Here is a 27,180-nt window from a genome sequence, read left to right on the forward strand (position 1 = left end):
TTTCTTTCTTTCTTTCTTTCTTTCTTTCTTTCTTTCTTTCTTTCTTTGCTTCTTTCTTTCTTTCTTTCTTTCTTTCTTTCTTTCTTTCTTTCTTTCTTTCTTTCTTTTTTTCTTTCTTTCTTTTCTTTCTTTCTTTCTCCCTCTCTCTCTTTTTTCTTTCTTACTGGGAACCTTTGTCCAAAATGAAAATGAAGACTACTCAATACATAAAAGTGATTAAAGTGATCTGTTGTGTGAAGGGGGCAGCTTGAAGCCCTGCAGACACAGTACTCCCCTCTTACCTATCAATAATGGTCCCTGAGAGGGTGTCAAAGGATCCTAAAACACTGAGAACATTTTAAAAACATTTAAGATATAATGTAATGAAGCTGTACAAACATTTAATTTATGATATAATAAAACTGTATTTTATATATAAACTTTCTGAAACAGATTTCTAGACACATTGTGTCTAGTAGCACATACTTGGATTTATCTGAGAGAAAAGAAATTATCTGATAAGCTAGATCAAGGAGAAGACTTTTATGAATTTACATGATTAGTTGATGAAGACCATCTTCACTGATTGATGAAATTCCTACTTCTACTGAACAGGACAAAAATTGTAAACAACGTAGTAAATAGATACTAAGTATGGTGTCCTTAACCAACACTGACTCATCCCTTTACCAGAGGGACTCTCTCATTGTTCTCAACATACTTCCTCCTCTCTCGGTTCCCATCTGATGGCACTTCTCATTTTCTACTATCTATTACTGTTATTTATGTATTTTCACACATCTCCTACTATGATTAGAGTCTTTTCAAGGGAAAGAGTCATAATCCACAGAATACATTCTACTAGTATTTGCTGATCATTTTATTAATGGAAATTTTCCATATGCCAGGTAGCAAGAAGATGGACTTTTAGGTCAGTTAAATATCCTGTATGTTGTATCATTTTATGAAAAACTGGGAGAATAATTGAATTCCCTCAATAATTTTAAATATTTCACTAAAAAAATTGATAATGTATTTAATATTTAATCTATAATAAAATTCAGAGATTGTCAGCATAAGAAATTAACCAACACCTTAATAATATCAAGAACACCTGGAAGCTTCTTATCAATTTTCCTTAATCTAAGTGTGAACAGTATTTGTTTTAACAGTTAATTGTGTACTGATTCTTTCTTGCTCATTTGTTCATACTTCATACTAAATGGTGCATTGAATATTACAAATTCAATCTGCTAGGATGGATTGTATACACATTCTTTATTAAATAAGATGCTTGGTTAGATGATAGCAGACATTCTTGTCTAGTTTTTGTTCTCAAAGGGAAAGTTTTCCGTATTTTAAAATAAATATGAATTTGTTATAAATTTTAATACATTTGCTATAATTCTGAAGAGAAGAAAGTTCCCTTAGAACTTTCATTGAAGCAATATAGCTTAGAGTGTTTTATTATAAATGGGTATTGAATTTTATTTTAGAATTTTTCTGAATCAGTTGAAATAATCACATATTTTTTCTTTGTTAAGATGGATTGCATTGATAAATGTTTGAACTTAGTATCTATCTCAAATTACTGGAATAGATTCAGCTTGTCTAAGACATATTACATTTTTATATATTCAAGATTAATTTTGTTGACTTTTTTTAAAGATTTTATTTATTTGTCAGAGAGAGAGAGAGAGCACAAGCAGGGGGAGTGGCAGGCAGAGGGAGAAGCAGGCTCCCTGAGAAGCAAGGAACCCAATGCAGGGCTCAATCCCAGGACCCTGGGATCTACCCCAAGCCAAAGGCAGACACTTAACCGACTGAGCCACCTAGGTGTCCCTAATTTTGTTGACTTTTTAAAGGGTTTTTGCACCTATGTTCATAAGTGTGAATAGCCTATAATTTTTTAATCTCCTAACATTGTTGTTAGGCTTTTTGATATCATGATCATAGCTGGCTCACAAAATAAGTTTGAGAATACTTTATTTTTTTTTAAATTTACCCCCAAAGAATTTGTGTAAATTTCTCCCTGAACTATTGGTTGAATTCACTATGATAGCCAGCTACCCAGATCTGGAGTTTTCTTAATGAAAAGAATGTGATTACAGATTCCATTTTTTCCATAGGTTAAAAAAAAAAAAAAAGGTTTCTTGTGTTTGTTTTGGTATGTCTTATTTTTCTAAGATTTTTCCCATCTTATTTAATAGTCACATTTATTACAGTGGAGTTATTTATTGTACTTCTGTTATCTTTATCATCCTTATAAACCTCTGAAGATATATGATTATGTCCTTTTTTTACTTATACTAGTAATTATTTTTGTCATCTCTCTTTTTTATGGATTTTTCTTGCCAGCAATTAATCAATTTTATTGGATTAAAAAAAAAACTGTGTTATGTTGCTCCTTCTAGTATCATACAGGTTTTCTATTTTATTAATTTCTGCTTTTTATTATTTTCTTTTAAAAAACTATTCATGTTTAATTTACTATGTTCTCTAAACTCTAAGATTTGATGCCTGTTATTTAGACCTTTAAGTTACTTAATTTTTTTATTTATTTTTTTTATTTTTTTTTTAAGATTTTATTTATCTATTTGACAGAGAGAGAGATAGCGAGAGCAGGAACACAAGCAGGGGGAGTGGGAGAGGGAGAAGCAGGCTTCCCGCTGAGCAGGGAGCCCGATGCGGGGCTCGATCCCAGGACCCTGGGATCATGACCTGAGCCAGAGGCAGATGCTTAACGACTGAGCCACCCAGGCGCCCCAATTTTTTTTTTTTATTTTTTAAACATAAGAGGATTATCTACATTTTTATTTTTTAGTGATTTGTACCTTCAATGTGTTGTGATCAGAGAAAGCCATTTATATGAGTCCATCCTTTTCTATTTGTTGAGACTTTCCTAATGGGCGAGAACATGATTATTTCATAAATTATAACTATATCTATCCTACCTCCTAAATAATATAGTATTTTTATTATATATATCAATCCTATAAATAGTAAACAAATATTAATTTTTACATTCAATATTCATTTAGGTTTATCTTCATTTTCTCTCTTTCCATTTTACTTTTATTTTGTGCTGCCCAATACCTTCAAAAAGATAATCTATCTAGAGATACAGATATAAATAGATCTGTATTTATATATACATCTATATATATACATGAACATTTATATATACATCTATATGTATATAGATGTATATATAGGTATATATATATATGAATAGATATATAAATAGCTATTCCAATTTTTTTTCTGTGGGGATTTAGCCTCCTATTATTGGAAGCAAAAGACTATAATTCAGAATCAAAAGGAGAGTGTCACTATTTTAGATCAAAATTATATTAACTGATTTATGCTAAAACCTTCCAATGTTTTCTTTATAAAACAGGACATCTATCATCATTTGGTCATGGCTGGTTCCCATCAAGAAAGATTTTAGCCTCTGAGCCATGTGAGGGATACTTCTAATTTGATTCTGATTTCTATGTTATTTTTTTGTTTATCAACAATGTGCACAGTTTCAGGGAAAATTCAAGATCAAAACACTTTCTGCATTTCTCAGAACTAAACTAACTTTTTTCCTGTGAAGTTGGAACCCAATTGTTATATCACCTTCTAAAACATTCACTATTTAAATAAGATTTTCATGGAAAGATAAAGAATAAAAATACCTTATTACTAAAAAAGGACAATTTGTACTTTTATATAATAGGATGCATTTATCCTAATTTCTTTAAAGTTCTTCAACTGACATGCAACTAATTTTAACCTAAATAGAGAACTTTTGACAAGCTGTATATCATGAGGTAGTAAAAAGTGTGAAAATAATAGTTAATTTCCAATAACGACAGTTTTAGAATTATTCACACTTTATTAAAAATTATCATGGTTCCAATATCTTGCCTTGAAACTGCCCAAACAAAATGGCCTAACTATATTGTGTATTCCTTTATGGGACAATGCTTACATATTTAAACTGCCCAAACAAAATGGCCTGACTATATTGTGCATTGTTTTATTAGACAATTTTTACATACTTCCCCTAGCATTGTTTCAATTTTGAGACATAAGTGCTAATAAATTAATAATACCTGCTTGAAACACTTGTGTCACACTTGTCAGAAAATATTGCCTATAATAAAAAGGACCCTAAGTAAGATTTGCAAGAAAACACTGATTTTATCTCATAAAATGACAATCCAGGGGACTTCTTAGGATTTAGATCTTTATATGTTACCTAAAATATCACATACATATTGGACAGTGAAAGGAAGAATGACACTCTAGTAGAAACCTACCAGAAGAGAAAATACAGTCCTGAAATGTTCTACCATAACTATAACTAAGGTTGTATGCTATGAGAAATTTGAATTACAGTATTTTTAAAATAGACTATTTTTTTTCTCTCAGAAACAAGATCTTCCTTACAATGAATTTCCAAGTGACAGAGAGGTCTTATACACTATAAGATGGCAATGCAACATACATAATGGGGGGGAGGAAGACAACATAGGCCTGAGATAAGACATTTATGCCAAACTACCAGAGTACCAATATCCTAAACCACCATGGCAGCTTCTACTGGTACACAAAAGAACTAAAAGCTCTGACAAGTCCATTGACTACAGACTGGGAGCATGCTTTAAAAAAATGAATTTAAGACTTTATGATTATGTAAATGTATCATTATGCTAAGATCAATACTCTGCACGCAAATAGGTCACACTTAAGCACAGCATTTCCCAAACGATTTCATGGGATTATGAGCTATTAACATGAGCTAATGATATGGTCTATTAAAAGTTATGACTAAGACACATAGCAAAGAATTATTTGGCCAAAAAAGTTTGGGAAATTGTAGAATTGATAAAGAATTTCCTTTACAATAGAATTTCTAACGCTTGTGAAATGCTAATCTGTATTTTGAATAACCAAGGAATGTAGTATTTCACTTTCCCCAAATGTTTCTCCTTCTTCCTCCCCTTGAATTTCAATTAATGAGATCTGTTTGGAAAAGATCAGATTGCAGGCCTACTTCTTCAGTATCAGTGGCCATGATACATGTCTATATGAAAGGAGGTTTTGATTAGGCTTCCTTGTTTTTCTCTTATATAATTATTAAAAGTAATACTTAGAAGGTGATTAAAATATCCTGTCAGCATTGACTCAGCATTTTGTTTTCCTAAACTAGATACATTCATTTTGAGAAATTATCTGTTTTGGGGATCTTTTGGAGTAGACTTGACAAGTGAGGCATCTCACAGGGAGTTTTCCCTTTTTGATCAGTTTTAGGATTATTTTCCTTGCTTTTAGATTTTTTTCCTCAGTGATTGTGTATAGATTCAGAGATGTATCTAGAGACATATTTTGAGAACCTGTGGGGAGAATTTGGGAGATAGAAGGTAAAAGGAGAGAAGAACATGGCCCTAACAAAAATGGTAAAAAAACAAAACAAACAAATTCATACACACACACACACACACACACACACGTGTGTTTCCTGAAAAAGTGAAGAGAACCTAGGTTTTCTGCTTAACAATAGCACTTTCTCACCACTTTCAAATAACCTTTTACATTTTTCCATATATTTTTGGCTGATATGTTTCAGAAACAGTGTGCTAGACACTGCACTAGATGTCAAATATATAATGAAGAACAATTATGTTTATAATCTGGGAGAATCCTACATGAAACAAATAACTAACAGATAATAAGTACATCATTGAAAATAACAGGGTGTCCTGAGAAAGAATAATAGGATACATCTTGTTTAGACTCAAGATATAGACAGAGGTCGAAAGAAATGAAATTTGAGCTGACAATTTGAAGGACAAGTAGGAATTTTACCTCTAAAGGAGCATGGAAAATAGTTTTCCAGCTAGAGAGACCAGCATATGTATAGGCCCATGACTAGAAAAGGTTGACTCATTTGGGGAACAGAAAGAATGGTTCATTATATAGTGATAATCACACAATGTAAAGAACTTAAAAAGAAGTCACATTCTCTGTCTGGTTAATGATGTGCAAGCTGAAGGGTTTAGTACTACTATTTGCAACTTACTTTAAAATCCATCAAAGAGGGGCACCTGAGTGGCTCAGTCGGTTAAGCGGCTGCCTTCAGCTCGGGCCATGATCCCAGGGTCCTGGGATCGAGCCCCGCATCGGGCTCCCTGCTCGGCGGAGAGCCTGCTTCTCCTTCTCCCTCTGTCTGCCCCTCTGCCTACTTGTGCTCTCTCTCTATCTCTCTTAAATAAATAAGTAAAAATCTTTAAAAAAAATCCATCAAAGAAAAAGATGGATTAATGAACAGGTAGAGGAAAGGACAGAACAGATTTATCACAAAGCAATTATAGCAAAATGTTAATTGAAAAACATAGTGGAGTATGAGTGTTCACTATATAATTCTTTCAATTCTTTCTGTGTGTTTGAAAATTGTATATTACCAAAAAAAAAGAACTTTGTATTATTAACATATGTGGTTCAGGGAATTTAAGGAAAGAATGCATTGGGTTAGAACTCTGACGGGATGACCTCCAAGATGCTTTTAGTGTCTCATTATTCTATGCATAAAAATATCAAGAACTCAGTTTTATTTAAAAATATAGTTATCTCCATCAGTGCAACAGAACTACCAGACACAGAGCTTTTAAGTTTGCAAGAACTATATAAATTGGCAATGCATATTCCATTTTCTCAAGACTTATGAATTAGTCATTTCAGCTACCCATTAGTCCCAAAGCCGTCCAAGAATTGTTCAGTGATTACGTTCGATAGTTAAGGGAGAAAATCAGTAAAATTGAAGGATTTTGTTCAAATTAGCCCATTTGAACAGAAATAATTCAGACTATAAAATATACCTACTTTCTGTTACTAAGTATGACTTACAAGGCAATAAGTACAATTTTAAAGAAATAAAAATAGGGATAGTATTTTTATTAATTTTTTCCTTTTTCAAGTTTTTATTTAAATTCCTGTTCAGAGAGTGTAATATTAGTTTCAGGTATGAAAATTAGTGATTCGTGGCTTATATACAACACCTAGTGCTCATCACAAGTGCAATCCTTAATACCCATAATGTATTTAGCCCATCCCCACCTATCTCCCCTCCAGTTACCCTGTTTGTTCTCTACAGTTAAGAGTCTTTTCTTGGGGTGCTGGGGTGGCTCAGTTAAGTGTATGACTCTTGGTTTTGGTTCAGGTCATGATCTCAGGGTTGTGAGATCAAGCCCCACATTGGGCTCCCTGTTTAGCGTGAAGCCTACTTAACATTCTCTTTCTCACTTTCCCTCATCCCCCAACTCTCTCTCTCTAAAATAAAAAAAAAATAAGTCTTTAAAAATTATTAAAAAATGAGTCTGTTTTATGGCTTGTCTCTTGTTTTCGTTATATTCATTTATTTTGTTTCTTAAATTCCACATGAGTGAAATCATATGGTATTTGTTGTTCTCTGACTGGCTTATTTCACTTAACATAATATTCTAGCTCCATCCACAGGTTTGCAAGATTTCATTCTTTTTATGGCTAAGTAATATTCCATTACATTCCATTACATATATAAATGATAGATGATATCGATATATAGATAGATAGAGATAGAGATAGATGATATAGATATATCACCTCCTCTTTATCCATTCATCAGACGATGGACACTGTTTTTTTTTTTCCATAGTTTGGCTGTTGTAGATAAAACTGCTATGAACATTGGGGTTCATGTATCCCTTTGAATTAGTATTTTTGTATTCTTTGGGTAAATACCTAAAGAGATTGCTGGATCATAGGGTTGTTTTAATTTTTGACTTTCTGAAGAACCTCCATACTGTTTTCCAGAGTGGCTGCACCAGCTTGCATTCCCACCAACAGCGTAGGAGGGTTCTCCTTTCTCCACATCCTATCTTTCTTCTGTTGTAGATTTTAGCCATTCTGACAGCTGTGAGGTGATATCTCATTGTAGTTTTGGTTTTATTGCCTTGATGATAAGTGATGTTGAGCATCTTTTCATGTGTCTGTTGGCCATCTGTATGTCTTCTTTGGGAAAATGTCTATTCATATCTTCCGCACATTTTTAATTGGATTATTCATTTTTCAGGTGTTGAATTTTTAAGTTCTTTATAGATTTTGGATACTAACCCTTAATCAGATATGTCATTTGCAAATATCTTCTCCCCTTCCATAGGTTGCCTTTTGGTTTTGTTGATCGTTTCCTTTGATATGCAGAGCGTTTTATTTTGATGAAGTCCTAAGAATTTATTTTTGCTTTTGTTTTCCTTGCCTCAGGAGACATATCTAGAAAGAAGTTGCTATGGCCGATGCGATGTCAAAGAGGTTACTGCCTGTGTTCTCCTCTAGGAGTTTTATGATTTCCCAGTCTCACATTTAAGTCTTTCATCCATTTTGAATTTATTTTTGTGTATGGTGTAAGAAAGTGGTCCAGTTTCATTCCTTTGCGTGTAGCTGTCCAGTTTCCCAACACCATTTGTTAGAGAGACTGTCTTTTTCCCACTGGATATTCTTCCCTGTTTTATCAAAGATTAATTGACCCTATAGTTGTGGGTTCATTTTTGGGTTTTCTATTCTGTTCCATTGATCTATGTGTCTGGTTTGTGCCAGTTCCATACTGTCTTGATCACTACAGCTTTGTCATACAACTTGAAGTCCGGAATTGTGATGCCTCCAGCTTTGTTTTTCTGTTTCAAGGTTGCTTTGGCTATTCAGGGTCTTTTATGGTTGTATACAAATTTTAGGAAGGTTTGTTCTAGCTCTGTGAAAAACACTTGGGTATTTGTTAGGGATTGCATTAATATGTAGTCTGCTTTCAGTAGTACAAACATTTTAACCATATTGTTCTTCCAATCCATGAGCATGGAATATTTTCCATTTCTTTGTGTTGTTTTCAATTTCTTTCATCAGTGTTTTATATTTGCAGAATACAGATCTTTTACCTCTTTGGTTAGGTTTATTCCTAGATATCTTATGGTTTTCGGTAAAATTGCAAATGGGATTGATTCCTTGATTTCTCTTTCTGCTGCTTCATTATTGGTGTATAGAAATGCAACAGATTTTTGTATGTTGATTTTGTATCCTGCAACTTTATTGAACTCATGTATCAGTTCTAGTTATTTTTTGGTGGAGTCTTTTGGGTTTTCTATATAGAGTATCTGTTGTCTGCAAATAGTGAAAGACCTCTTACTTGCTGATTTAAATGCCTTTTATTTCTTTTTGTTGTCTGATTGCTGTGGGTAGGACTTCAATTACTATGTTAAATAATACTGGTGAGAGTGGACATCTCTATCTTGCTCCTGATGGTAGAGGGAAAGCTCTCAGTTTTTCCCCATTGAGGATGATATTAGCTGTGGGTTTTTCATATATTGCCTTTATGATGTTAAGGCATGTTTCCTATATCCCACTTTGTTTTGTTGTGTGTTTTTTGTTTTGTTTTGGTTTTTTTAAGAGAAGCAGAGTTGGGGAGAGGGACAGAGAGAGAATTTTAAGCAGGCTCTGCGCCCAGCACAGAGCCTAAAGCGGGGCTCAGTCTCACAACCCTGAGATCATAACCTGAGCCGAAATTGAGGCAGATGCTTAACTGACTGAACCATCCAGGCACTGCTATCCTCACTTTGTTGAGGGTTTGTATCATGAATGGGTGTTGTACTTTGTCAAATGCTTTTTCTGCACCTATTGAAATGATAATATGTGTCTTATCCTTTCTTTTATTAATGTAGTGTATCACATTGGTTGATTTGTAGCTATTGAACCACCCCTTACAGCTGAGGAATAAATGGTGATCATGGTGAATGATTCTTTTAATGTACTGTTGGATGATTTGCTAGTATTTTGTTGAGAATTTTTGCATCCATGTTCATCCTGGATATTGGCCTATAGTTGTGTTTTTTAATGGAGTCCTTATCTGGTTTTACAATCAGGGTAATGCTGGCTGCATAGAATGAGTTTGGAAGTTGTCCTTCCATTTCTCTTCTTTGGAATAGTTTGAGGAGAACAGGTATTAACTCTTCTTTAAATATTTGGTAGAATTCCCCTTGAAGCCATGTGACCCCAGACTTTTATTTGTTGGGAGATTTTTGATTATGGATTCAACTTTTTGCTAGTTACCAGTCTGTTTGAGTTTTCTATTTCTTCCTGTTTCATTTCTCATTGTTTATATGTTTCTATGAATTTATCCATTTCTTCCAGATTGTCTGATTTGTTGGCATATAGTTTTTCATAATATTTTCATATAATTGTTTGTATTTATGTGGTATTAGTTGTGGTTTCTCCACTTTCATTTGTGATTTTATTATTTGGAGTCTTTTCTCTTCTTTTTTGATAAGTCTGGGTGGGGGTTTATCAATTTATTATTTTTTTAAGACCAACTCCTGTTTTCATTGGTTTGTTTTACTGGGTTTTTTGTTTTGTTTTGCTTTTATATCACTTATTTCTGCTCTAATCTTCATTATTTCCCTTCTTCTGCTGGCTTCTGGGTTCATTTGTTGTTCTTTTTCTAGCTCCTTTAGGTATAAGGTTAAGTTGCTTATTTGAGATTTTTCTTTCTTCTTGAGGTAGGCCTGTATTGCTACATATGTCCTTCTTACTACCACTTTTTCTGCATCCCTAAGGTTTTGGACCATTGTGTTTTCATTTTCATTTGTTTCCATGTATTTTTTTTTTTAAATTTTCTCTTTAATTTCCTGGTTGGCCCATTCATTTTTAGTAGGATGTATCTAACCTCCATGTATTTATGGTCTTTCCAAATTTTTCTTGTGTTTGACTCCAAGTTTCATAGTGTTACAGTCAGAAAATATTCATGATATGATCTCAGTCTTTTTGTATTTGTGGAGGCCTGATTTGTGACTTAGTATGTGATCTATTCTGGAGAATGTTCCATGTGCACTCAAAAAGAATGCTGCTTTAGGATGAAATGTTCTGAATATATCCATTAAGTCCATCTGGTCCAGTGTGTTATTCAAAGCCATTGTTTCGGGATGCCTGCATGGCTCATTCATTTAGGCATCTGCCTTTGGCTCAGGTCATGATCCTACAGTCCTGGGATCAAGCCCTGCATTGGGCTCCCTGCTCAGCAGAGAGCCTGCTTCTCCCTCTCCCTCTGCCTGACCCCCCACTCCCGCTTGTGCCCATGTTCACTCTCTCTCTCTCTCCCTCTATCTCAAATAAATAAATATTTTAAAAAAAAATCCATTGTTTCCTTATTGATATTCTGCTTAGCTGATCAGTCCATTAATGTAGGTGGGGTGTTAAAATCCCTTATTGTATTATTATCAATGTTCCTTCATGTTTGTTATTAATTGTTTTATATATTTAGGTGCTCCTAATTTGGGGGCATGAATATTTACAATTTTTAGAACTTCTTGTTGGATTGTCCCCTTTATTATTATATAGTGCCCTTCTACATCTCTTGTTACAGTCTTTGGTTTAAAAGCCAGTTTGTCTCATATATGTATTGCTACTCCAGCTTTCTTTTGACATCCATTGGCATGATAGATATTTCTCCATCTCCTCACTTTCAATCTGCTGGTGTCTTTAGGTCTACAATGAATCTCTTGTAAGCAGCATATAAATAGGTCTTGTATTTTGATTGGAGTGTTTAGTCCATTTACATTCAGGGTAATTATTGCTAGATATGTTTTTAGTGCCATTTTATTACTTGTTTTGTCATTGCATCTGGAGATTTTCTCTGTTCCTTTCTAATCTTTGTTGCTTTTGGTCTTCCTTTTTCACTCAAAGAGTTCCCTTTAGTGTTTCTTGAAGGGGGTTTAGTGGTCATGAACTCCTTTAGTTTTTGTTCATCTGGAAAACACTTTATCTCTTCTATTCTGAATGATAGCCTTGCTAGATAGAATATTCTTGGCTGCAGATTTTCCCATTCAGCACATTAAATATATCATGCCACTGTCTTCTGGCTTGCCAGGTTTCTGTGGAGAGATGTGCAGCTAGCCTTATGGGTCTTCCCTTGTATGTTAGGGACTTTGTTTGTCTTTCTGCTTCTAGGATTTTTTTTTTCTTTATCACTATATTTTGCAAATTTAACTACAATATGTCTTGGTGTTTACCTGCTTTTGTTGATTTTGATGGGATTCTCTGTGCTTCCTGGATTTGGATGTCTGCTTCTTTCCCCAGATTAGGGAAGTTTTCAGCTATTATCTCCTCAAATTAACTGTGTTCCTGCCCCCTTTCCTCTCTCTTCTTCTTCTGGGACTCCTATGATATGAATGTTATTACATTTGATGGAGTCACTGAGTTCCCTATGTCTCCTCTCATGATCTATAATTTTTGTTTCTCTCTTTTTTTTCAGCTTCAATATTTTCCATAATTCTATCTTCTATATTACATATTCATTCCTCTGATTCTTCCATCCTTATGGTCATTGCATTCAGTCAGTTTTGAATTTCAGTTATTACATTTTTCATTTCTGCCTGATTGTTTTTTACCTCTTTTATATCTGTGATAAGGTCTCCCTGATGTCTTCCATACTTTTCTCAAGCACAGCTAGTATCCTTATGATTATTGCTTTAAATTCTCCTCGGGCATCTTACTTATATCTGTTTCAATTAGATCTCTGGCCTTTTTGGTTCTTTCTTTTGGGATAAATCCCTGTCTAGGCATTTTGTCGAGGTTTGTGTCTTCTCTGTGTTAGAAAAGCCCATTATGTTTCATCTCCTGAGAGTAATAGCTTTATGAAGAAGAGGTTATATAGTGTCCAAGCCTAGCATTCATGGAGAATTTATTTATCAATTTTGCAAATACCTAATTTCCTAAAATGTATCAGGCTTTGTGTTTTGAGGAAACAAAAATGAATAAAACTCTGTCCCTACCTGCAAGGAGCTGAGAGTTTTTTATGAAGACAAATAAGAAGCAGATAGTTACCTTGATGTGTGATACATAGAAATATAGCTAGGCTGACATACACATACGTGAAGAAGAAAAAGTTGTAGATTGTAGAGGCTATTACTTTTCATAGCCCAGATTACTTTGAATCTCCAATTTTCTAGAAAGATTATCCCACATCTCATTTTGGAGATGGCTCTTACTCTATTCCATGTGGTTCTGGTCAGTCTGTCAACCATGGTACACCACTATCCCTAGCTCCATGCTAGGTTCAACATGATTCAGTCCTGGTGAATCAGAAAGTCTAATTCTTATATACAGAAATTGGTATAGAATTTATAAGTAACTCAAACAATATCTTCCATAAGGTTTTTACTGGGGAAATACTGGAATTGATGGTCATCAGTGTTGAATTCTGAAGAATAAGGAGACGGAAAGAGAGGGCTTTGAGGAGAGCAATATAGGAAAAGGAAATAATTCTATTAGCATTTGCTGTTTAATAAACCACCTCAAAATGTAGTAGCTTAATGCAACAAACATTTAGCTCACAATGTTATAGGTGAACAATTTATGCTGGTCTCAGTTATGTGGTTCTCAGGTTTCAGCTTATCTCAGCTGATCTTGGCTAGGTTCACTCATACAACTGTGGTCATTTGTGGACTGACTTCGTCTGACTGGTTTATGATTTCTTCCTCTGAAAAATTGGGAGCAAATGTGGTCTCTCTCCATGTGATCACTAATGCCCCAATAGGCTAGTTTCAGGATTTCAAGAGCAAGGGTAGAAGAATGCAACACTTGTTGTGTCCCAGATTCAGAATTCACAAATACTGCTTTTATTGCATTCTACTGGCTAAAGCAACTTACAGAAACAACGTAGATTCAAGGGATGGGGAAATAGGCTGTGCTTTTGATGACAGAAACTCAAAAGAATTGTATTCATTTTTGCAATTGTCTACACTCATAAGTGTGGCATATTATGGAAAGGCAAAAATAATCAGAGATGAAGCCAGTAAGTTATGCAAAGACATTTGCTTGCCTTTAAGAAAATTTGACTTCATTGTTGAGTAACAAATCATAATTTAAACAATTCAGGCAAAGTATGAGGTTTATCCAAACTCAGGTTGGGATGGAGAGATTAGTAAGATATTAAGTATGCTTTCAGTAAATGATAATTGTTGTTATTTCTGGTTTGTTTAACTTATGATCAAAGGGTCATAATTTAAATATTAAAATTTGGTATTTTTAGTTCAGGAGCTGATGATAAAATTTACCATGTTTTATTTGACAGGTGAAACATCTGTAGTAGGAGCCTATAGTGCCACAGATTTGATAGTAAATTATGGAGATGTATGGCCGTAATCAAGGCTGAATTACAGGCCTGCCATCCTGCTAGGAAGCCTAAGATACAAATCCAGTAAAAAATGCTAAAACATCACTGTAAGAATAGTGAATTGAGAAACCTTTATATAGGGAAAGTAGAGTGTATAGTTAGAAGATATATAATGTGGGATTTCTTTCAGTTACACTAAATTCTAAAATTACAACAAATACTTCTTGCCTTTTAGAAGAAGACAAATGTAGTCCATTATATTCAGTTTGCAAGAACTCAATTATTCAAGCCTACATGAGTCCATTGGAACTAGCATAATCGAATACCATAGATTGAGTGGCTTAAACAAGAGAAATGTATTTTTTCATATTTCTGGAAGTCTGAGTTCAGGGTGCCAGCATGATCAGATTCTGGTGACAGCTCTCTTCAGAGTTTGCTGCTGGGTGTCTTCTAGCTGTGTCCTCACCTGCCAGAGAGGTGGTGGAAGGATGGGAGACAGAGAGAGAAGCTCTCTTTCTCTTTTTAAAGGGATATTAATCCTATCAGATCAGGATCCCACCCTTAGCCTCAGCTGCTTAATTATTTCCTTAGAAGCCTCTCCCCAAATACAGGCACATTAGGGGTTATGGTTTCAACATATAAATTTGGGTGCGTATAGAAGACTGAGGGACACAATTCATAGCAAGACTGATATATGAAAGAAAAGTTCTTCTACCAATAAATAGCCCTTCTTTGTCCTTTCCTCATGTAACACTCAACCCTTCATTTAAATATAGGTTAGACAAATATTTAGTAAGTGATGCCATATTATTAGCTTGCATGAGGTCCTGCCTTGCATTCCTTGTTTGGTTTTATATAAATACCTTATTCCTTGAGATGCTAGCCTATAACTAAAGATAGTTAATAAGTATGTTTGTTTCTCTAATTTCTTAAACAAAAATTTTACTACTTTCAGCCATTCTGGGAAACCCAGAAGTTTCTAAGAAGTAAATATATATTCAACTATGAGTAATGACTCCAGCATATATTATATATTTGAAATCATTAAGACATTTATTTTGACTTAGACCATTTATCAAGTGAAACAGGATGGTGATTACATGTTTAGATGTTTTAAAGAAAATAAAGGTGTAATAGTGACATTGCAAATTTAAATGTGTTTTTGTGCATTAGTCATTTATGAAGATTGATATACTATAATGGAACAAACATCAACTTATAATCAACTAAAATATGATGTTATATTGCGACTGGAACCATGAGGATTGAAAACATCTTAATGAAAAAGGCTTTACATATTACCTGTAATAAATAAATGACATACTGGAATTGATTATTGTTTATTGCTCAGGGAAGAATCTTCAAGACAGAAAAATGCAATATTCTTACAACAAATTTATCAGATCATAATCCAATTGTACTCAATTTTGAGTTGAAAAATAGACCTTCACCAAGTGATGGGTCAATAAATAATACTTTAATTGTCCAGAAGAGCTTAAAGCAATTAAAATTAATATTGAATAATGCCTCTAAGAAAATGCTATAGAAATATCTACAGATATACTTTAATGAAATCAAAGAAATATATGCTACTGTAATAAAGATGCATATGATATGGTTTTTATAGAAAAAATCAGAGGGGAAAAAAGGAGCTCAAAATAACACAGGTAGGAAAAGAGCATAGCAAATACAATTTGTACATATGAAATAATTACTGAATTACTGGAGATAAATATAAAATAAACATTTTTCTTCAAAAACAAAAACTTTTTACTAAAGGCTCATAGTACAGTTAACATGACAATAAATAGAACAACCTGCTCTAGGACTGGTGAAAAGATGAAACATCCCAAATCCCAAATCATGGGAAAGATATAAAGAAATATCAGATATATCAATTCTATACCTCTAATTGCACATCAGCCTCAACAAAGAGGCTGAAACTTCAACGTATGAGAAAATTAACCATAATTTTCAAGCTCTCTTACAATCAAAATAAGGACATCTATCATTAATGAAAAAATATTTTATTTTTTATACCTACAACAATAAAATGGGCATAATTCTGATGGATTCAGTGTCCATTTTCAGTCAAACAAATATAGAATATGTACTAAATTTATCTTTGCCAACAGACCATGTGCCCTCTCCAGCTGAACACTGATATGTATTTTAGAAAAACAAGCTATTCTCTCTCAGTCTTAATCTCTCCCACTGAAACAAAATGAGATAAAGAGAGAGAACTTCATATTTCCCAAATCTAGACAGTTATACACATTCTAATTACTTGGCCATTTTAATGTTCCTGTGTTTATTTGACTGTCTTAAACAAACAGAAAACAGTCCTTTAACCCTCATTACTCCTCTTTAAAAGCTGTAGACCCACTAATAGCCTTCAATTAAATAAGCAGATATGATAGTATGTTAAATTGACAGAATATTCCTCCTTGGATCATGGTACCATATATTCTCACTTTAAGATTTTACTATTTTATATCTGCCATTCATATCATAACAGATGGAGGGGGGATGGATAAAAAAATAAAATACAAATTAAATACACAAAAAAATATACCACAAAGAGTATATATGTATATATAAAATTACTACTTTCTTGTTGAAGATCAGAAGAGAATTAAAAGTTGAGTCATAAACTCTTCATCATCAGATTCTTAAGATATTTTTCTGAATTATTCAGATCAGAGAGATCACATCAAAATAAAACACTGTTGATCCAAACTGGGTTCATAAGCAGAGCTCCTTCATTATCTACCTCCAACGTACATCATTCAAGTTGTATAAAACATGAATGGTTCTGTGCAATACAGCAATTCTATTAATGAACATATTCCATAAGCTCCATTAAGCTTCATGATACACTTTTATACCATAGTGAAGATCACTGATCATTGATAGTACCTTTAAATAGTAGCCCTTCAAGTTTTATAAACTGGTCATGTTAGCTTTACCACTATTTCAAATTGTCATGATCTATTATGAGAAATTTGGCTATTTTAAAAATTATATTGGGGGCACCTGGTTGGCTCAGCCAGTAAAGCATGTGACCCTTAATCTCAGGGTTATAAATTCACATCCCACATTGGACATAGAGATTATTTAAAAATAAAGTTTAAAAATGTTTAAAAATTGTATGTAATGTAGCAATCATCTGTATATATGATAATTTTTTTCTTTCTTAAGCTGAGGACATTTAAATACATGTAAAGATACAAATTTTAGTGAATGCCCTTATTTTAGGGTTGCCTAGATAAATCACTCAATTGGTGAAACTCATCAACAGCTACTTTAAATACATTGCACATGTGCTGGCAATAATAAATGCATCAAAATGCATTCCTTTGACTGGCAGCTGCTGCCTTACTTTGATATCAACAGTAAGAATCATCGACATTTAAGAAAAATTAAATCTGATTAAATGTAATTTTATAATCAAGAAAATATATTAAATGCATGGTGTGCCCTCTCTAAAGTAAAATTCTGTTACTGAAATAAAAGTAAAATTTTTGATTGGTAAATTGATTGTTAGCAGGAAACCCAATAAAAAAAAAAAAACACTGAAATAGAGAATTTCTGTCAGAGACTATGATAATAGCAACACGGTTTTGATAAAATATAGTATACAAGTAAATTACTAATTGGAAATAATGCTAGGGCAGTAAAGTTAAAGCCAATGAGTTTGGACATTATTCAACAGATAGTTGGGAGATGTTACAAATTTTTCTCCTTCAAATATATTCAATAAAAATTGGATTGCTGTGCTGCTATGGAACCACCTAATTTAAGATAAGTTTAATTATTTCTCAAACACATTTTCTTGCTTATCAATTAGGCAAATCATTATCTCTAGTTGAGATTTTTTTTTTTTTTGAGCTCTATGTCAATTGAGAAATTACCTACTGACAATTTCTCTTGGCTGACAACTTATTTTCTTCCCTTGGCCATTATTCATCCACTATAATTTTTAAAATGCTCCTCTTCATGGTCCCATTATCTTCTTAATAGCACAAACCAGATAATTGTGCTCTGTTTTTTATTTGCTTTTTAATAGTTATGTTACTGCATAACAAATTGCCTCAAAGTTTGGCAGCTTAAAACATTGTGAAGAATATTTTACTGCTGTGTGGTATTGCCTTAGGTCCTTCATGATGTAGCAATTGAATTGTTGGCTGGACACTCACTCATCTGAAAGCTTGAATGGGATTGGAGGATTTGTGTTCAAGATGTCTTATCCATGAGACTGATGGCGTGTGGTGTCAGTTCCTTACCCCTTGGACCTCTCCATAGGGCTTCCCATGACATACAGCTGACTTCCCTCAGAGAAAATAATCCAACAGAGAGACTGTGTGCTCAAGTGGGAATATCTCTTATAATCTCATTTTGGAATTGATATATCATCAACTCTTCTGCATTCTATTGGTCACACTGACCAACCTCAGTATAATGTGGTAGGTAACCACACAAGGTGTGAATACCAGCAAGGAGATCAATTGGGGGCTGTCTTGGAGGCTGGCTGTCATATACCTGATCTGTTCGACTCCTGCTTCATCTACTCAATTCCTACCAATTACGGCTATAAAATAACTCAGAAATCTGTACCCTTTTTCTCTAGTTCCCACTGCTACTTCATTTTAGATCTTACTTCTCTTCCTGAATTACTGCTTTGGCAATTGGGTCCTATACTTAGGCTTCTCTGTTCTCCAATCAGTTCTTTATTTTCTATTGTGAACTTTTAAACAGTATTTCCGGTCATTCAAATCTCCCGCTTAAAACCACTTAAGAGCACCCCATTAACTAGGGAAGAATGTTCAAATTGCTTTGTAAGCCATATAAATGTCCTCAAAAAGTTGGACTGTGCTTAAGGTTCCAGCCTCATTTCCTGTCATAGGTGATTTCAATCCCAACTTCCCTTCAACATAACTGTAATATAAAATTACATGCAGTTCTCTGAGCATAAAATGCTTTATAATAGTTCTGAATCATTACAAGTGTTGTCTCTCTCATTGCAATGTCCTTTCCAAAAAAAATTTTATTAGAGCCCTCTTATCATTCTTCATTTATTTGAAGAGTTTGCTAAACCCCAGAGACAACTTATTTGAACTCTTTTCTATTCCATGACCATTGCCAAACTCATTGCAACGTACTGAGGATCTTCTCAAGCTGAGTGGCACATCTTTGGTGTACTGAGAATGGGTTTATAGCTCTCAAGTCTCAGGTATTGAGCTCCCCAGGTCCCAAGCCACTTGCCCCTGGGTGGCCAGCCCCTGTCTATCCTAAGTGCTTTTACAAAAATAGAGTGACTGGTTTTCACTGAAAGGATATGAAATGATACAGGAATATTCTTAATATTTGAAGCTGAATATACTCTGTGTTTAATGATTTGTAAAATTAAATAATTCTGACTGATGCTCAAACAAAATTCTAGTAATAGTCTTTATAAACTATTTAATTATTTTTCTCTAAAGTCACTTATTTTAAAATGATATAATTATTGAAAATAAAATCATATATATTTTATTATTATTCCTAAAATTAATTTATTATTTACAAAATAAACATAAAGTGGAGCCTAAAAACAAAACACAGAAGCATTAGGACCATAATGTGTTTATATGGAAATTTTACCTTTTTCTTGTTTTTTTAAAACCTTTCACCATTTTTTCGAGTTTTTTTAAACTATAAGCATATTTTAATATTCTCTTTAAAAACCTCACTTTTCTTTCCCTAACAATCAAATGGTTCTCAGATTTTCTGAAAGCGCACTAGATTCTACTATGTTTAAGTTATATTTATATATAGATAAATTGTTCTTGATGTTTTCATTGTATTCAGAAATACCGTTCTGTCATTTTCATGTTACGGTAATCAAGAATGTGTATTATCATATGATACATTATGTTTTCAGTAATGAAGCTGTGAAAGAAAACATATTGCATACTGCTTATAGTCTGTCTTTTTCACTAATTATTCAAAAGGTATTTTCTTTATTGAGCATCAAACTTAATTACTTAATTATATGACAGATCAGAATGGCTTTGAAGAAGCTATTCCATTCTATGAAGTGCATAATATGCTATGGAAAAAAATGCCCTAATTACATAATTAACTGATAAAATGGATTGGCTCCAAAGGACATACATAATACGGATGTTTAAAAAAAATTTATCACAGAATTGCACTATAATCCATATTGGCCAAGTATATAATCAAGATTTTGTTTTATTTGTAGATTTACTTGAAAAGGACTGGAAACTAGGACATAACAAAGCTAATAAGATTTTTAAAAGGACACAAATAGAAGGTCTTGGAATAATCAGAATTATGAGACAAAGATCAACATAAATACTGTTCTTAAATGAAGTGACACTTAGAATGGAGTGTGTACCCTTTGGAAAAAGTGGTAATTAAAATCAGCAAATATTTACTGAGGTGCCACAGAGAATATGGCACTGTAGTCCCTTTCAGAGGATTCTAAGTCTTTGGTTGCTTGGAATTCCTAGTCCCACAGATGGTTGGTTGAATTTACATAGGCTGGGGCCCTCAGGGTAACTCCTTATGAAGTCATATCATCTCTCAAGATCTCAGTTTCTTCATGTGAAAAATACAACTTTCAGTCTGGATGGCCTCTGGGATTTTTTTTTTTTTTTTATGTGTCTGCCTTTTTTTTTTTTTTTTTTTCATTTTCATCTACTGAAAAAGAGGACTCAAATTGTGACAAAACAACAGGCAGCTTAACAAGTACTTGAAAGGCAGCTAGAAGACATTATTCTTTAGGAGATACATGTATATAATCATTCTACTTACAAATCAATTTTTCAAATCTATGATGGAGCATTTTGCAGATGGGACTAAAAAAGCAGGAGTAATAGTATTCAGAATAGAATGTAAAGGAATGGCAGCAAGTTTAGGAAAAAAAAAAAAGGAAATAAAACAAAGATAAAACGCCAATACTTGTATTTTGTAAAATTGGAAAAAGTCTTTTTAGGCCAATTTCTCTTCCTGTGTATCACCCACAATAATATTCTATTTTTTCGTTATTGTAACTCCTGATATTGAAAATTCCACAGACTGACAAATATAGTTCAATAACTGTACCTAAATGTGCTTTAAGCCATTCTAAAAATGGCTTAAAAAATAGACATTTAGGGAATCACAGCAGGGTATATCATGGAAGTATGCTTGATTAGGCAATCTTTTCAGTGTCCTTCAAATTACACCACATTGATAGATAGCAGTGTTCCCTGAGATCTTCCTATTTTTAGAAACTCCTAAGACCAACAAGGCTGATAGAGGATAAAAGAGTAATGTTCCAATCATCTGCCCTGCCTGGTCATGGTCTATGTAGATAAAATGATTTGAAGAGTGGACTCTAGTTTTTAATTATTTAAGACAGGTAAGATGGGAAAACAGTCAACTAATAAGAAAATAAAGAGTTGTTTGAAGAGGACCTGAGTTGGTCTGATTGACTGTTTTGAACTTGTTTGGTTGTAAGCAACAGATTCTGAAGACTACACTAATGAAAGTAATAAAAGGGTGATATCAAAATACAAATCACATCAGAGAACACAAAATCACAATTCCAGAGATGAACAGGAGCCATTGGATCATGAAAACCAGACCTGGAATGTAATGCAGGAACCTCTAGATATAAGAGTCTGTCTTTCTGTCTCAGTTCATTTTTCCCTTAAGCAGATCTCAAAAAACAAACTAACTAACTAACAAAAAATGTCTCCTCCTTTTTGTGTCAATTTTCTAATAATTGGATTCTCTCAATATATCCCATATTAAATTCCTAAAAGAACCCCACCAGTCTAAGAAATTGTTGACATCCTGCTTCAGCCAGAATTTTGCATCTGCTATCTCTTAGACTACTATCCTAATCTCCAGTGTCTCCCCCAGCATCCATATTCATTTCTTCAGTCATCAAATATTGAGCTCTTACATAACTGGGTTTTCTAATGCTGGAAATAAAGCAGTTAAGCTGGAAAGAAAGATCCTTGCCGCCATGGAGTTTAATCCCTAGAAGTGGGAGGCTAACAGTTACCAGAATGAACAGCTCAAAAAATAACAATGATTAATTAACAAATAGTGGCAAGTGCTAGGATATGTTAGAGGGATTACTTCGCTACTTTTCATTAGCAATTGGGAAAGGCCAGGGGAGTTGAAACACAGTGTGGAAGCAGGAACATGGCAGGAGGAAATGTTCTAGACATAGGCAGCATCCAGATCATGAAGTCTTCCCTAAGCGAGTAGGAAAGTATTTCCCCACTCCAGTGCATTTTAATCTCTGTTCTAATCCTTCTCATTTTTAATCTTGACTTCATTCATTCATTTAAAACTATTTGTTGAATGACTATCAGGCACTGTTTTAGGCTCTAGGGATACAATTTTGTCAAAAACAGATAAAGATCCCCGTCTTCATGGAATTCTCATTCTAGTAGTCAAAAGAGAGGCCATAGCCAATAAATAAGCAAAGTAAATAATTACTTATCCTATTTTTGCTTAGATTCTAACTCTTAGGCTACTTATCTTTTATCCTCTATAGATTGTAAACTCCTCAAGGCATGGACAACATCTGGTTGTAAATTTATCCATAGGCTGCTACATCTGGTATATGGAAGAAGAATAGAATACTAGGAGAAACACCATATTTCAATACATAATGTTTTTCATTTGGTTGTAATTCTGCTCTCAAAGCTACTGGGCCTAGAACCAGTCACTTCATATCTCTGGATTTAGTTTTCTCAGCTATGTTGCGGGGACAGTAATCTATTAGTATCCAATATGTTATAAAATATAGTTATAACATTTTTTGAAAATCAAGTGAGCCTCAATGTTCCTTCTAAACTAAAAAAAGATACGGGCGCCTGGGTGGCTCAGTCATTAAGTGTCTGTCTTCGGCTCAGGTCATGGTCCCAGGGTCCTGGGATCGAGTCCCGCATCGGGCTCCCTGCTCGGCAGGAAGCCTGCTTCTCCCTCTCCCACTCCCCCTGCTTGTGTTCCTGCTCTCGCTATCTCTCTCTCTGTCAAATAAATAAATAAAAATCTTTAAAAAAATAAAAAATTTAAAGATACATATTTTATTACAATAAATGCTTATTGAAATGCATTGACAAGGTTGCATTTACTACATTAGTCATTTTTTCAGAATCATTTTGAATATGATGTTAGTTTCATATTGGTGTGTATGAAATGAAAGAGTGATCTAATTGTCCTCAAGACTTTCTATTCCACATAACCCTAGTGAAATCTGCTAGTATCGTGTTTCATAAAGTCAGACAAAATAAAATGTTAAGCACAGAAGTTTCAAGAGTAGAAAATTACTTTTTATGCCTTTTGGGAGGATGTTTAAATGAGAAAATGTACTTCCATTTAAAAATGGATGGATTTTTTTCTGTAAGATGATGATAACTCCAAACTGAGTGAAGTTGGGGTCAGAGATTTTTGGAAATTGAATACTCCTGGCTGATAGTGAATCGTCTGAATGAAGGACATAGACAGTCCCTATTGGTGGTATTCTATTGTGGAAGAGCTATTGGAAATTATATCTATGTTCTTTAGAAGCAATATTATAGTAATTGTTAATAATGCTGGGCAAAAGAAGGAAACAATATCGTACATGTGAATGCTAGTTAATATTTAAATAAACATTTTTCAGAAGCAAAAACTTGAAAAATATGACAGAACTTTTAATCAGATAATAGAACATACAGCATAACTAAAGAAATTGATACTTTTAAAATAAAATGTATCAGGAAAAAGCACAAAACATTTTCAGTAAAAAAACTCCTTTTGTAAGACAAAGGCATTAAAGAATTAAAAAAACAAACTGTGGTGGTATAAATGATTGTGATAATCATATTTGACAATTAAAAGGGATTTTATTGGTCTTTTTTGTAATACTTTTAGACACTCTGGTCTTCCTGTGTGGAAAAAAATACCCTTACTGTGACTGACAAGAATTTGGATATCAGCCACCAAATACCAATAGGAAAAACTAACAAATAAATTATGTATTAGGCAGCTTAGAGGAAGAGTAATGGTATTTCTAAGCTTTACTTAAATTCCACTAATAATGTTTTTGGAGTACTTGGGTGCATGCGATTCCTTGAAACACTGGAAATGGAATATAATGTCTTAGAAGTTATTATCCCGAAAAAAAAAATGATCATATGGAATCATTTAACCTCTTTCCTTGACATTGAAGTCATGTAATAAGTTAGAAGTATAAGAAGATGAAAGAATGATAATAAAATAATTCATAAGTATGGTTAATATACTCTCTACTTGAGGCTTTATTTATTTGTTTATCTCTACAATGAAACAACCCTGGTGTGTGATACATTTTTTGTTAAAAGTAGACATCTGGCTATATAGATACATTTTACTTTTTTCCAGATGTTCAACTTTTATGTCCATTATCTAATAGTTGTCAATTTCCAAATGCATTTTAGACTCATACCACACCCATCTTTTAAAGCTCACTCTAGTTCTACAGTGGCAATTGCTTTCCTATTTTTCTTAACTCTAATTTCCTTGAAGACATTATATTTAATACCCATCTCTCTCTCCTTTACTATATATATATAGTGAAAGTTAAATTCTGCCTTGAAGACATGTTGTAAATAGCTGTCCAAAAATAAAATTTCTTCCTAGACAGGCTACTTTTTGGAGTTTTGAGAGAAGTTTAAATCCCTGCAGCCAGAATGGCAAAATATTATGTTCCCTGTTTATGTAAAGATTTAATTTATTCTAACAACTATATAGATATTTGTACATAATTAATATTTTGTTACTTATATTCATATCATAACAAAACATTTTACAATATGTATGATGTATTACAATGGAATGTCTTGCTCATTTTCTGAGAAAAGAAAAAGTAGTGTCCAGTATCAAAGAGCTAAGAAGAAAGAAGCAGCAGCATAATTAGGGTCTTGAACATATAACTTTGGCATTAATTAATTAATTTAATAATCTCTCATTGTACACATATTTTGTTACTATGCTATGGGGGTGGTAATTAATATGAAACACAAGATCTTACAGTATAGAGATTGGAAGCTTTGAATTTAGACTACAATTTTAATTCAAATTCGAAATACATAATAGCTGGGTCACCATAGACAAATTACTTAAATTGAGGTAATTATATCTGACTCACAAGACTGTTGTGATGATTAAAGGAGATGATGTTTAGAAAGAACTCTGTACAGTGCTGAGCACAGAAGTCCTCAATAAACAGTACTACTTTTGCCGTTCTTATTTAGAGATGGAATTTGCTTTCTAGAACCTTATAGTTTGGTCAATCAACCATCCCTACACTGTGTAATAGGAACTTAAAGAGAGGTGAACAAAAATTCCAAGAAAGTGTATAGGAGAGGAGTGCAGCTCATCACAGTACAGTCTCAGGGCTGTGACTGTGGGCACTATAATAAAGGAGCAAGCAAGCCCACAGTTTTTTCAATACTGTGGTCCTGGTACCTGCAGGATGACTTGCCCTCAGCTTATCTGGTGTTATTTGGCTACACAGACTTCAGAGTGGCCATTTTTAACACCCACCCAAAGGCATAGGGTCTGATCTGACAGTTCACAGGGAAGGAAATGTCAATGGTTCTTAATATGTAAAAATATATAAAAAGACTTTTAACTTGAGTCATGGTAAAAGAAATGCAAATTTAAAAAATAAAAAATAAATAAAAATGCACTGAATATTTTTGGACACTACACGATATAATACCTAAATAAAATTAGATAAGTAGTTAGAGTATTATTATTTTAATAATATTCAGCAGAAATTTTACCATATAAATTAGGGAATGCATTTGAAATCTTCATTATTTGCCAAAATCACTCAGTAGAGCAGGGACTAGAACGCAGATCATCCTATTTTATAGCAGCTCAGGGTCCTGAGCAATCCACCATCCTAGCAATTTGGTTTGTTTGTCGATCCTTTTTATGTAGATCCTATATCCCTTGATCTTGCAATGTATGCACAGATGAAATCTTTTCATCAGTCATGAACAAGACTTTATTATGACTTACTTATAAAGCAAGGCTTGCTATTTTCAAATTGGTTTTGACAGAAAAGTTGAGAAATAAGAGAAAGTGCCATATCAAGAATAGTGGCAATGCCTTTCTTAGGTTGGCAGTCACCCCTGACCTCCTACTGCTGACAGGAGAGCACTTTCAGACAGATGGGTCCCCAGGGACACTCAGCAAAGTAGTAATAAGGAATGCATTATGGACATCTTCCACTTTGTGAAGAGGGTGAAATGCTGAAGCGCTCGAAGAAAAAAGAGTATGCAGAGAAATGGAATTAAAATGACTGACATTATCTAGCCAACTGAGGAAAATTATAGGTTAGTCAAATAGATAACGATTTACTGCCCAAGTTTCTGAACCTTAGTGATTGAGAATCAGAAAATGCCTTCTGTGGCTGCCTACAGTCAGCCTCAATCACACATCTTTTTGAAATAGGGGATCATCTAGCCTGTGGGTTCAACCCTCATGAACATTTTTATCCAAGTAAGAAGTCAGTGTAAGTTGAATATCAAGTACTACCATAAAAGTAGGATTGGCAAACAAAAACAAAAACGGGATGTTCAATTATATTTGAATTTCAGATAAGCAGTGAGTATTATTTTTTACTATAAATATGACCCACATATTACACAAAATATACCTATACTAGGAGTTCCTGGCTGGCTCAATCAGCAGAGCAATGCAACTCTTGATCTCTGGGTTGTGAATTCAAGCCCCATGTTGGGTATACAGATTATTTAAAATATATATATATTATACTAAAGCAGTCATGGGTCATATTAACACTAAAATACTAAAACGGCATCTATTAGTTACCTGAAATTCACACTACCCTGTTTCTTGTATTTTTATTTTAAAGCTAGTGACCTTACTTAGGAGACAGTATGTCTTAGAGGGATTCCTATTTAATGTGTATGGAAAAGTGAGAAGCATTTTGCCATCTTCCTGGTGATGAT

This window comes from Mirounga leonina, unplaced genomic scaffold (genome assembly GCF_011800145.1).
Source record: "Mirounga leonina isolate KUSES-001 unplaced genomic scaffold, KU_Mleo_1.0 Mir_173, whole genome shotgun sequence".
Classification (NCBI taxonomy): Eukaryota; Metazoa; Chordata; class Mammalia; order Carnivora; family Phocidae; genus Mirounga; species Mirounga leonina.